Source organism: Oratosquilla oratoria, chromosome 4, assembly GCF_046742065.1.
Source record: "Oratosquilla oratoria isolate Oo_2021 chromosome 4, ASM4674206v1, whole genome shotgun sequence".
NCBI classification, from domain to species: Eukaryota; Metazoa; Arthropoda; class Malacostraca; order Stomatopoda; family Squillidae; genus Oratosquilla; species Oratosquilla oratoria.
In genome coordinates this window covers 82422766-82437765 of record NC_134780.1, presented here as the reverse complement: position 1 = coordinate 82437765, position 15000 = coordinate 82422766, and the positions used below count along the sequence as shown (strand labels likewise).

The 15000-nt window shown below is 41.0% G+C and overlaps 1 protein-coding gene across 11 annotated transcripts in view; it reads right to left on the bottom strand.

The window, feature by feature from the left end:
* Positions 1-15000, bottom strand: part of LOC143024996 (transmembrane and coiled-coil domains protein 2-like) — a 749123-nt gene that overhangs the window by 705261 nt on the left and 28862 nt on the right. Inside the window, exon 2 of one of the 11 annotated variants that reach the window (XM_076184578.1) lies at positions 3713-3758. The exons of the other annotated variants lie outside the window; for them this stretch is intronic. The gene's annotated coding sequence lies outside the window, so the exon portion shown is untranslated. The remainder of the gene's footprint in view (positions 1-3712; positions 3759-15000) is intronic. 11 annotated transcript variants of the gene reach the window in all.

The window sequence follows — 15000 nt, the reverse complement described above, 5'->3', positions numbered from 1 at the left end:
CTACCCCTATTACGAGGTTAGGACGGTATCCCTTACAGAGGACTTTGTAGCGTGGAATTGAATGAACCATACCCTTGGTTCAATTTCGCCGGTGGCAGGGTTCGAGCCACCATCCCCTCAATCTTCGCCGTAAGTAATGACGCCCTAACATGGGGCGGCCACACGTAAGATCTGCTTCAACCAAAAGGCTCATAATGATGATGCTCTCCGCACTTTAGAACATAAGAATGAAGGAGACTGCAAGGGGCATATGGCCTACACAAGGCAGTTCCATGTTCATTACCACTTATAATCCCGATCCACGGTTCCACGATCTTATTCATTACAAAAACATTTAAAAAAATCCTATACTCAAAATCATACTAATACAAATATACATAGACTGTGTGTGTGTGCGTGTGTGTGTGTGATTCACCATAGTCTTGGATCACGTGTTGGACTCGTGATCGACAGCTATTACCCTCCCGGAATAGATCTCAGGGCTCATATATGACCGATCTATGGGTAATGCTGTGACCTTACACGCACACCCAACATCCCCGACCAAGAGAGTTGGAGTAACGACTCACAGCACAGCGAAACTTTAATTATTTCAGCCCTGGGCGGGATTCGAACCCAAACCGCTGTAGTGGCAGCCGCAAACGCTACCACTGCGCCATCGAGTCGTGTGTGTCTGTGTGTGTGTGTGCTCGCGCGCGTTTCCTACCTAACTTGTTTGCATGCTCACAGGTCCGCATGATAATTTCCTTTGGTTTGTAAATGTGTGTGTATACAAACACACATATATACATACGCATATACAAGTATTCATGAAGTTTCAATATATTTTTGCGCTTTACTACCGTCCACATGTATCCCCACGTGCTATCATGACAGCAAGCCAGAGCGTTAGGTAACACACTACGAAGAAATGCTAGTGAGCAACTGTTGTAGTCGTAAATGTTGACTGCAACATATGGTGGCAGCGATGGGATACAAACCCACGCCTCCGAAGATACTGGTGACTCAAACTAGAGATTTAGTGCACATTGTGTACATTGACTCGTTAATTAAACGGCCTTCAAGTGACGGCAGCATCATTTTCCATCACAACCACATTGGACTGTATGCGCATGCGCGCGTACATGGCGGGTAGGGTACATGGGCCACTGTGGGACTTCATGACTGTAAGTACCTGTGTGGGTTGCACGAGGAATGCAAAGACGAGTGTTGCCACAATATCCTCACCAAGACATTGCAAAGGCATGACTAGGATCTTGGCTACCTTCCACTCTCCCCCCCTACTCCCACCCCCCACCCCACATTTCTACTCGCCTTCACAACACAAATGTTATTTGACCTGTCTAACGGGAATAAGGCCGGACATCTCTCCCTTCGTTCTTCTTAATAAATAAACAAATAATATAAATATAAAATAAATAAAGAATGAAGAGGGGTCATCCCTCTCCTTCGCCACATCGCTCGGACCACAGGCACATCATCTTCATGCAAAATCTTCGATCGAAGAAAGGAAACGTTTAAGAAATTTTACATTCCCAATATCAGGCAAACTCTGTGTGCAGTCGCCTTCCACGACGCTGGGGGGAACACGGTGGCTTTATCACTGGAGGAGGAGGAAGAGGAGGAGGAAGAAGAAGAAGAAGAAGAAGAAGAAGAAGAAGAAGAAGAAGAAGAAGAAGAAGAAGAAGAAGAAGAAGAAGAAGAAGAAGAAGAAGAAGAAGAAGAAGAAGAAGAAGAAGAAGAAGAAGAAGAAGAAGAAGAAGAAGAAGAAGAAGAAGAAGAAGAAGAAGAAGAAGAAGAAATCACTTCCCCCCCTCCATCCCCAGCCGCCGCCACAGGGAAAATATCGTTTGTATAAATCCAGTTCTTTTGTACGACACTTTATAAGTACCACAAGACACACACACACACATATATTCGTGAAGCGTGGGAGATTCTCTTTCAAAACTAACAACAACAAACGGATTGGTGATGAATTTCTTTCGTAAGCTTTCTAGCTTTTGGAAAGTAGATTTCTGTTGAAAGGAGAGTGTAAAAAGTAAATTTCCCGTAGACATCGGGAACTTTGTCTAGAAGAAAACACTGTACAGGCAAAAGAAAAAAACGCGCGCGCGTGTGTGTGTGTGTGTATATAAATATATATATATATATATATATATATATATGCATATATATGAGGTGCCTTTAAAGAATCAAGAAAGTGACAAATCACCTTGTCATGCAAATAAATGTTTCCTCCACAAAGTTGGCAAAGGTGTTTCTTGTAAATGTTGTTCTTGTTGTTGACGATGGTGTTATGATCATGTGTTTTTGCTCACGGCGTCTGTACAACCGCCCTCCCGTGAAATTTCCTCCACCCCATTTCTGTTGTGTTGATATACTGTATGTGTGTTTTCCCAGTCTTTTGCAATACACAAAGCCATTTGTGACCGTAAGGGAGGCAGACTGGCAGACAAGGTCTTGTGTCGTCTGCCACTGTAAAATGAAATAAGGATCCCCTTCGAACTGGACCCGGGGTCCATTTTCTATAGCGGAAATTGGACCCCACCATGTAGAAAATGGACCCCCCACAAAAATGCGCAACTCAGTGTGTTTAGCTTAGGTTAGGTGAGTTAGGCATTTCCGTAAACAATAACTATTAAAAAAAAATGTTGATATGTTATCATTTTATAAATAGAAAAAAATCCAAATTTTCTAGAATTTTGAAGGGGGGTCCATTTTCTATGGGGGTCCATTTTCTATCTCCCACCGCACTGCTTGAGCTGACTTGGGGGAAGTCCCGAGTTCTTTGCCGTGACGAGGGAGTTGTCGGAGGCCCTGTAAGACATCATATTTAACGCACTCTCATTAGGTTTCCCTACGGGGGGCGATTGCCCTGGTTGCCTGGGCGAAAGCAACTGGGTGAGTCGATTTCGTGGAGGAGGAGGAGGACGAGTGGGATGAGGAGGAGGAAGAGAAGGAGGTGGAAGAGGAAGATGAGGAGGAGGAGCAGGATGAGTATGTTGAGAAAGAGGAGGAGGTGGAAGAAGAGGAAGATGAGGAGGAGGAGCAGGATGAGTAGGTTAAGGAGGAAGAAGAGGAAGGAGTAAGAAGAGGAGGAAGGGGAGGAGGAAGAGGGGGAGGAAGGAGGAGGAAGAGGGGGAGGGAGGAGGAGGAAGAGAGAGAGGAAGGAGGAGGAAGAATAAGAGGAAGAGGAGTAGGACAAGTGGAATGAGGAGGAGGACCAAGAGGAGGAGGATGGAGGTAGAGGAGGAAGATGAGGAGGAAGAGCAAGACGAGGAGGAGGAGGAGGAAGACGAGGAGTTACATGTACAAACAGCAAGAGACCCATTGGTCCTTGCGTGGCTAGCAGGAAGAGGAGGAAGGGGAGGAGGAGGAGGAGGAGGAGGAAGACGAGGAGTTACATGGACAAACAGCAAGAGACCTATTGGTCCTTACGTGGCTAGAAGGAAGAGGAGGAAGGAGAGGAGGAAGGAGAGGAGGAGGAGGAGGAAGTTGTTCAGTAGTGGCTGTATGGCCAACCAATAGTGACAAGTTCACTGGGGTAATAAACAAATAAATAAATAAACAAATGAATAAATAAATAAGCAAATAAAAACAAGTAAATAAAGATAATGAACAAAAAATAAACAAATAAAACATCACATCTTTATCCTTATCGACTTCTTTTTACAGATAAGAACTTGCAAACATCTTAAATATTATAACTTACTTTAAAAGACACACTTGGCTTTGTTGAGATCTAATATTTCACGAACCTGAAAAAGAAGAAATAAGGTTGTAATATGCTATTAAACAATAAAATAATAAAATTTATTACAGTAAGTACAACATTCCACTACCGTTTGAAGTCTATCATATATATATATATATATATATATATATATATATATATATATATATATATATATATATATATATATCATATATATATATATATGATAGAACCTCATTAATAACATTACTTTCCAACGCGTACATATTACCAATTGCACTACCATGGCGGAGATGGGTTGAACGCAAAAATTTGTGTATGTAACTCGAGCATACAAGTATAAGAAAGTTGTGCTCAACTTATATCTCTCTTGATAGCGCAATGGGCTAAGTCCCTGTCACTTGTTACGTCTGAGTTGGATTCGTGTCCTTAGCTTGACCACGCATCAATTTCCGTATGTATGCTTCTATCGCGCTCCTCGCCAGTCTCGACTGTGATGCCATGGAATTAAAGTGAATTAATGTGGTTGAAGAGATGTAAATATGTTCACTGGGGACCATTCAGTGTATGTATGTATGTATATATATATATATATATATATATATACATATATATATATATATACATATATATATATATGTATATATATATACTCCAAGAGATTCTCCCCCTTATAAGGGAGGTAGCCCACTCCCACCCATTCCACTCCCATCCTCCACCCTTTCCTCTCTCTCATCTTAGCTCCTAAAGGATGACGGGTCATTCCTGTATCCTGCCCACTGCCCTGGGTCAGAAGCAATGCAGCAAGGCACAGTACATAAAACAATTGCCATGTCCTAAAAAATCTAGGATTTTTTTTATATTAGTTTATATATTTCTGGTCCACATTGGTCCAAATTGTGGACAAGAGGCCTAATGTGACAATGGATCATAACAAAGGAGTTCAGGAAGACACAGACCCCCTTTCCCCCTCCCACACTCCTCCTTCCCCCTCCCACACTCCCCCTTCACCCTCCCACACTCCCCCTTCCCGCTCCCACACTCTCCTTTCCCCCTACCACACTCCCCCTTCCCGCTCCCACACTCCCCTTTCCCGCTCCCACACTCTCCTTTCCCCCTACCACACTCTCCTTTCCCCCTACCACACTCCCCCTTCCCCCTTCCCGCTCCCACACTCCTCTTTCCCCCTCCCACACTCCCCCTTCCCGCTCCGACACTCTCCTTTCCCCTCTCACACTCCCCCTTCCCGCTCCCACACTCCCCTTTCCCCTACCACACAAATCCTTCCCCCTCCTACACTCACCCTTCACCCTCTCCCCTTCTCAGAGTACCCTTCCCCCTCTCATTCCCCTTTCCCCTCCCACACTCCCCCTTCCCGTTCCCATACTTCCCCTTCCCCCTCCCACAACCCCCCTTCCTGCTCCCACATTCCTTCCCCCTCTTACACTCCCCCTTCCCCCTTCCCACTCAAGAAAAGGCCATACCGTACGCCATGATAAGAACGTTATCTGGTCCTTGTGAACTGATAAGAAACGGTATCTTATCTCGATCTGTGAAAGCTTATGGGGCTAAAAGGTTAGCAACAACACAACGCACCTTCTCCCCAACGTCCTCCTCGATGTACATCAACAAACCGTACGTGATTCATCATAGTCTTGGATCACATGCTGGACTCGTGATCGAAAGCTACTGCTCTCCTGGATGAAAGTTCAGAGCTCATATGTGGTCTTCATCTATGGGTAATGCTATGACTTCACATACACATCTCCTTGCCCACCTGAGCTAGGGTACCGGATGTGATGATTTTCAGCCCTGGGCAGGGATCGAGCTGAGATCGTTGAATTAGTTGTCGAGTGCGTGCCACTATACCAACAAGCCGGTGTGTGTGTGTGTGTGTGTGTGTGTGTGTGTGTGTGTGTGTGTGTGTGTGTGTGCACCTTGACTAGAATCCTCTAACATCAACCAGAATAAAATCTACAATACAAGTCAGTCACCACAGCCAAGTACTTGTTCTCGAGGGGCCCCGCATAGTGTATTGACTACATAAATGTTATGTAATTAATACTCTAAGGACTTTTGTGATTTCCCTACGGACCAAAGTCACGCAGAATCCTTCTATTGTACCCAGGTGTAGAAGCGCTGGTTATTGAGAAAAATATATGTACGTAAGCATATATGTAAATATATGTATGTGTATATGCATGTATGTAAACATACGTTCGTATATATGCATATATATACACATATATACATATATATATACATATATATGTATATGTGTGTGTATACACACACACATACACCCGATAGCGCGGTTGTAGAGTTCTCGCCTGCCACTACGAAGGTCCAGGTTCGAATCCCGCCCAGGGCTGAAATAATTTCAGTATCACTGCGCTGCGAGTCGTTACTCCAACTCTAGTGGGCAGGGAGTTGTGTGTGTGTGTGTGTGTGTGTGTGTGTGTGTGTGTGTGTGTGTGTGTGCGTGTGTGCGTGTAAGGTCATAGCATTACCCATATATGAGCTCTGAGCTCTCTTGCGGGAGGGAAATAGCTGTCGGTCACGAGTCCAACACGTGATCCAAGACCATGGTGAATCACACACACACACACACACACACACGCAGACTCATGGGGCCCTCAAATAAAGAATGCTGACTAACAGTACCCAAACTTTGCTTCACATCACGGAGCACGTGAGTTGGGACACCATCGCTCTGTCAGCACTGACTCATATAGACACCGAGACTGCTGACTTGGTGACGAGTGTCAATCAGACAATGAGGCACTTTGCCTCCTTGGCTTGACCGGACTTACACCAAATTCGGGAGCATTTCCTCTCCGGATAATGGGGAGTTTCCCCCCAATTTAGGGGGAGATGGGGGGCTAGGGGTGTTCCTCTTCCAGGTGGGGGGAGATGGGGAGGTTAGGGGAGTCCTTCTTCAAGGTGGGGAGATGGGGGGATGGGTGGTTCTTCAAGGTGGGGAGGACATGGGGGGGATTCCGTCACTTCCGTATTTTTTTAATAAAAAATATGAATTACATAAACTTATAATAATAATAATAATAATAATAAACCAGTAATAGCAATATAATCTACAACAACTGAATTTATAATAATTCAATTTACAATAATATTAATAATATTTACATATAATCAATACATTACATGATTTATAATGAATGTAATGTACATGATATTTATAATGAAGATAATATAAATTGCGTTCAAAGCAATCACTCGATTATTGATCTCAGTAAACTTAAAAATTTGAATTTGTGTAATTTATTAACTATTTTTTATTAAGAAAATTATCTTTAATACAGTCCTGGCAAATCAGACGTTCCGGGATTTCCCGGTATAAAGAAACTTCCGGTCTCCCGGTATGAGGCAACTTCCGGTCTCCCCAGACTCCCGGTATAAAGCAACTTCCGGTCTCACCGGACCCCCGGCATAAAGAAACTTCCGGTCTCACCGGACTGAAGAGGATTTGGATAATTTGTATATATTCTGGTTTCCGGTTATTTCTTCCTTTCCGGGTGGTATCCGGTATCAAATAAATAAGAAAACAATGAAAATAATGAAGATATGCAAATAGAAATAAATAAAGAATAATAAATAAACCATAAAATAATAAAGAATAACAACAACATAAAGACTAGTATGCGGATTTACAAATTTGATATTTGTTGATCTTTCGTTAGGAATATATATATATATATATATATATATATATATACACACACACAGTATATATATATATATATATATATATATTTATTTATATATATATATATAATGAAAATATAATAAATTAAAAATAATGACGAGTGGGAGGGAACATAGATTTTTGAAGATTCACGAGTGTCCATGGACACGACAATGCTAAAAGCTTTTCTCTAATGGGAACGCTGACGCTTCAAAGGTTAAGAGTTTTAAATAAAAAAGTAAACTTTAGGTCTCACGATGGAGTCCAGTACAAGCCCTGTCAATTGCGACAAGTGACTATTGTTTTTAGGCCCTTGTTTGGGTCGCCTCCCCGCCTGGCCAGGGCCAGTACGCAGCGGGTCCCGGGAATCGAACTCATGACCGCCTGCTCATGAGTTCGACCCGGTATCCACTGGGCTACCACTCGACGTGGTGTAATGTTTTGAAGGCAAAGAATGTACAAGAGGACTGCGTTTGCAATATACAGGATAGACTTATGGTCGTGGGGTCCCGTCCGTGTGTAAAAGGGAATAAATAAATAAAGGCGCGCGCAAGCACACGCGTATCTACACATCGTACACACGTAAGCTAGACGCAACTGTACACACACACAGACAAAGTACACAAAAGTGTACGCGCACACACACGTGTATACACACACATACACAAAGTACACACACGTGCGTGCGCGCACACCCAAAGTACAATCACGTGCACACACATACACACACGTGTACACACACATACGTGTATACACACACAAAGTACACACACGTGTGCACATACACAAACACACAAAGTACACATACGTGCACGCACACAAAGTACACAGGTATACACATACACAAAATACACACGTGTATAAACACACACACACAAAGTACACACACGTGCACAAAGTACACACACATACACACAACGTACACACGTGCACAAACACACGTTGACACACGTGCACACACACATACAATGTACACAACTTACACACACGTGCACACACATACAACGTACACACACACACGCACACACACACAACGTTGACACAGGTGCACACAACATACAATGTACACAATTTACACACACGTGCACACACATACAACGTACACACACACACACAAAGTAAACACACACACACAACGTACACACACACACAGAGCATCCGCCCTCATCAGGGGCCAAAGGAACTCCTGTCATCGTGATTCTCCCTCGCAATTCATCGCCGTGTGTATGTTTTTGTGTGTGCGTGTGTGTGTGCGTGTACATGTGCTTGCCTGCACTTTCTGTGGCCTGTGTGTACATGTATCTCTGGACGAGGATTTATGAAGGCCTCAACATTTACCATTTCATTTTCTTTGACTGGTGTATCTATTTGATGATGATGATGATGATGATGATGATGATGATGATGATGATGATGATGATGATGATGATGATGATGATGATGATGATGATGATGATGATGATGATGATGATGATGATGATGATGATGATGATGATGATGATGATGATGATTAATATTATTATTATTATTATCATTATTATTATTTTGGATTAATTTTTATATTATTTTTCATTCATTTACTCCGTTAAGGTGAGGCTTCTAAATTGGTTGGTTCTTTGTGACCTTAGACGATTTTATTCGGTCGAGGGGCTACATCTATTCCAGCTGAATGAAATCGCATAACATTAGACAGAATAGAATATATACAGTCACCGAAGTGGTTTTGAATGGGTTTTCTGAAGTCCGTGATGGTGTACAGTCACAAGCTGAAGTTTTGATCCACACACAGTTTATCACGATACAAAAATACCTTGGCTGACATATTTTATATATATAATAATAATAATAATATTCATAATATAATAATAATAATGATTAATAAAAATAAGCTAAATACTATTTAGGAACATATGTCACGTATTGGACAAAAAATCGTATTGTACGGCACATAATAGCATGTACATGTATACTTTTTCCTTATAAGGCTTAAAGAATTACGAGGCAGATTTTTTTAAAGCGTCCATTTTGGATATATATCCATTTAATCCTTCCTATGACAGATGGCTTTACGAGTGCCATCTGCTCTGAATGTTTTCATAAGAGAGGCAGTTCCCTTTCCAATACCAATAATTCGCCAAGTTTGGTGACAGCAGGTAAAAGAAATATAAATGATTTGGAAACAAACGTAAAATATGTCTCTCCCTTTTTTTCTTTATTTCTATTTTCAAAACCTGGATTACTTTTTTCTTTCCCAAACGTCCACTTGGTCTGTCACTTGGTCATGAAAAAAGGAGGAGGGGGGAAGTTGTTGAGGCTTGACCTATCTTTCCCAAACAAGGAGCAAATGACCCCGGATTTACCCACTAGTGGGCCCTGGGTCAAACTCATCAGTGGGTCCCCAAATTCAAAGAAATATGGCATGTTTCGGTAACACACACACACACACACACACACATATATATATATATATATATATATATATATATATATATATATATATATATATATATATGTTTTTCTTTATAGTCTAAGAAAATATAATTACTTTTTACTGAAGAAATGCTTATTGCGCTTTAATACATTGTCTGCCTGCCTAATTTTATTTATTTCTATACATATATTTTTTGTTTTGTTTATTAATTTATGTGTTTATTTTTTACCATTTTTGCAGTGGGCTCCAGGTCAATGACCTACTATACCTATTGCTAAATCTGGCGTTTGCTCCCCCGACAAGAGGATGGGAGGGGAGGGGAGAGGGGAGAGGGGGGATAATTTCAGTCAACCTGGGGTGGGGGGAGTTAAGCAGGAAGGTAGCTGAGCTTCTTACTCGACTGCAAGAAACCATAAAGCCTACACTAGGCAGATCCATGTCCTTGACCATCTATCATCCCCATCCATAAAATTATCTAACCTCTAACAACCAGTAGTTTTAGCGCTCACTCTATCATAGTTACTAAGTTTATTCCATTCGTTAACCACTCAATGGTCGCTAACCACTCTTTGGGTGAACCAATTCTTGCCTATTTCTTCCTTAAAACTGAAATTCTCCAAATGAAACCCATTACTGCGCGTCCTGCGCTGTTGTCTTAATATGATGACCTTGCCTGTGTCACCCTTGGAGGAAGCGAGGGTCACGTCGAGTGGAGGAAAAGGGGCAAGTGGTGCGTCCGGCGTCGTGTCGCCCTCAATCGCGTATAGGCTCGAGTCGAGGGCGACTTCCCCTGTCATGTACCGAGGGCGGCAGCATGGACGGAGAAGCTTGCAGGAGTAGCATGGCAGAGGCTTAGTACTCGTCTATCCCTACTGCACGATTTGGGAGACCGGACAGAAGGTGGAGATGGACTAAACGGCGGAGATTGCAGGAATGGCGTGGCAGAGGCCGGCACATACGATTTATACAAGAGGTTTGGAGAGTCCATTGTCTAGTAGGGGACTACGAATGACTGATTACTTTACTTTATTGATAGGAGGACTTAATCTTCGTTTGTCCCATTAATCAACCACCCATTTTGACACTATCTATCTATATATATATATATATATATATATATATATATATTTATATATACATATATATATATATATAATATATATATGTGATATATATATATATATATGTATATATATAATATATATATTATAATATATATATATATACATGTGTGTGTGTAAACATATGCATATATATATATATATATATATATATATATATATATATATATATATATACACATATATTCCATAGCTGAAATAGGATACTTTGAAAATTAAGCCACAGTGGCGAGATACATAGGTTGTACCGTCCCTCGGGCAATAGGCCGGTCCTGCAATGAACAACTACGACTGAACTACACAACTACACACTACACTTTAAAAACATATCCTGTATAGTTTACAATGTTTCTTCTTTTGTCTATTTCCTTCTTAAATCAGAATTTGTTCTTATGTTCTATTCATGAAATCTATTTTGTTTTGATCAATTGGACGGTTCAATGGCGTTTAACTGCCAATTAACCCAATTACCCTTTTGTAGTCAGGACCTGAATACCGACTTAATGTATTTATGCTTTCACGCTTACTTGTACTACCATGCTGTGTTCACGAGTCAGGACCAGAATTATTATAAGTATAGTTGCTCTCATATTTACTGTTATGCTGTAGTCACGTCACAGAACCACAAAAAAAAATGTAGCATGAGTACAATTGTTTTCATTCTTACCATTGTGCTGTAGTCATCCCTCTGAACCATACTAAACATGTAGCATAACTACATTTTTCTATGCATATCATGCTGTAGTCATATTTCTGTATCATGCTAAAAATGTAGCATGATTAGAATTGTTCCCATATTTACTATCATGCTGTAATCACAACTCACAATAATATAAAAGACAGTATCACAGCAATTCCATGCTTACCATCATGCTGTAATCACACCACACAATACTATAAAAACGTCATAATCACAACAATTCCATACTTACCCTCATGCTGTTCTTTATGCTAAATAACAAACAACTGTTTGGGATTATCAGTGGCGACCCCGCATCGGACAGCGCACAACCCACACGGGGCTGACTGCGCATGTGCAAGTAACACCGGAAGGAACGTGGACAATGATCGACACAGGGTCCGGTCACATGCAGTAAAGGCGTTATCACACTAAGCTATTTTTCCTTCAACAGTTGGAGTAGACTTGCAGCTTTCGGGAAGAAATTTAATATGCTGAAGGAAAATAATTTTCCTCCAGCATAGCAAATGACATTCTAGATTGCCATTGTGATTTTACGGCGGCAAAATTTCTGGAGGTGGGCAGTACCGCCGATTAATTGGAGGTCGGAGGAAAAACAGCCCAGTGTGATAACCCCTTTAGGGATAAACTCATACTCGCAGCCCATTAAGGGACCGAGAACACAAACATGGGGTTAAAGAAGCCACTGTTCGTACGAGAGGCTAGATCGTGTTTGTGTGCCCTTTGTATGTATCCATGCATACATACATGTATACATACGTTCATGTTCGTATACATGACCATGTGCGTTTGTATGTGGAGAGCGCGCGCGCGCGTGTGTGTGTGTGTGTGTGTGTGTGTGTGTGTGTATGTGTGTGTGTGTGTGTGTGTGTGTGTGTGTGTGTGTGTGTGTGTGTGTGTGTGTGTGTGTGTGTGTGTGTGTCCTAACAGTCTTGAATCATATGGTAGACAAATGATCAACAGCTATTACATTTTCGTACAATAGCTCAGAGATCGATGTGTGTGTGTGTGTGTGTGTGTGTGTGTGTGTGTGTGTGTGTGTGTGTGTGTGTGTGTGTGTGTGTGTGTGTGTGTGTGTGTGTGCCAGCCATTCTCCAAGACTGACAAAGACATTTGCGTTGCCTTAACCAAACTGAAGCAACGTCTCTTTTGACATGTAAATCATTATTTATACTATTAGAATTGACAGTCCATGTCAGACGTAATCATTACTGATGTTTATAAAACATTAAATTTCGGATACTTGAAATTCAGTGGTAAAATAATTACAATACGTACATGATATCTAAAAAGGGACATTTGCTTAAGTCTTTGTGTGGGATGGAGGGAGGGAGACAGAGAGAGAAAGAGACACAAAGAGAGAGAGAAAGAGGGAGAGAGGGAGGGAGGGAGAGGGAGAGAGAGAGAGAGAGAGAGAGAGAGAGAGAGAGAGAGAGAGAGAGAGAGAGAGAGAGAGAGAGAGAGAGAGAGAGAGAGAGAGAGGGAAAGTGTATTTGTGTGTGTGTGTGTGTATGAGTGTGTGTGTATGAGTGTGTGTGTGTATGTGTGTGTGTGTGTATGTATGAGTGTGTGTGTGTGTGTGTGTATGAGTGAGTGTGTGTGTGTGTGCGCGCACACGCACGCACACACACACACACACACACACACACACACACGTCCCTTGAGTAATAAAACAAGGGTGGGAAAGAGATAAGAGGTGATAATGATAAAGGAGAGGATGAGGAGGGGGGAAGATAAGAGACAAGAGGCATTACGGCTTCCAGTCCGGTACCGCCCTCCTGTTGAGCAAGAGATCTGTCTGTGTGCAGGAACATGACCAAACATACGTGCCACTCTCCCTCAGCTGAATAAAATCGTCTGGTGCAAACGTCGAGGAAGTTGGAGGTACGGAAGAAATAGACGTAGTGTCCTTGTTAACAAATGTTTTGAAACTAAGAATAATAATGATAATAAAATTGTAATAAAAATTGATAATTGAACATTGAAAATGAAAATAATAATAATAATAATAAAATTGTAATAATAATAAATTAATATAATGACATGAAAACAATTTTCTTGATAAAAATATTCTCAAAAAATGGTCACCTAAAAATAAACAAATTTATTATAATAAAATTATAAATGTGTAAACTTTATAAATACATAAATTAACAAATTGATAAGAATAAACCAATAAAACAATTATGAACGATTAAAAAATCTGTAAATCTGTAAACTATATACAAACACAAATTAATAAGAAATAAAAATATATATAAACAGCGCGTTCGATTATTGGACAAATATCTGCAAAGCCTTTCTGTATCAAATATAAGGTGGTTCAGTAATTACAATGACATTAAACATACCTATACCAAACTGCTTTGGTTCACGATGAAACAAATAGCACAATGTTTTAGGTTTTCAGTACCGCAAAGATGTCACATTAAGGGGGAGAGAGAGAGAGAGAGAGAGAGAGAGAGAGAGAGAGAGAGAGAGAGAGAGAGAGAGAGAGAGAGAGAGAGAGAGAGAGACAGAGAGAGAGAGAGACAGAGAGAGAGAGAGACAGAGAGAGAGAGAGAGAGAGAGAGAGTAGATACTCATCGTAAGCTGTCCCTTCAAAATTAATATTTTCTCCCGAGAATATTTTTTTCTTCAGAGACAATTATTTTAGTCTAACCTCATGGCAAATTGTTCTTCAGTATTTTGCAAATTAGTTCTATGTAACACACTTTGAAGAAGAACATTTTGTGGTTACTGAATACCTTATTGCTGCATCAGCTACCGTGAAAGCTACCTTCAAGTTTATCTTAGTTTCTATATTTTCTATTTTCTTTAAAACTCTCTAGATTCCCTTCTCTCTCTCTCTCCGTTTCTTTTACTTCTTCCTGCAGACAAGGAATTTCTTTCTTCTCTGTGGCATCCAACAGTATAGACATACATACATAAATATATACACACATACAAACATACATACATACATCAATAAATCCTTTCTCCCTTATAATGGGTTTGGCTCAATCAAATATTTCACACATCCTTTATCCAACACCCAAACCTCTTCCATCTTAGCTCCTTAACAAGGGTGACACAGGCAAGGTCATCATATTAAGACATGACAAGACTCGCAGTAATGGATTTAAATTGGACAAATCCAGATTTAAGAAGGAAAGAGGCAAGAACTGGTTTACCCATAGTGGCCAACGGTTAGACATCTTTATGGATGGGGATGGCAGGTAGTCATGGATATGGAACTACCTAGTGTAGGCCTTATGGTCTCTTGCGGTCTCCTTCATTCTTATGTTGTGGAGTTGGCAACGAGGCGGAAGTAAACAAAGCACAGTA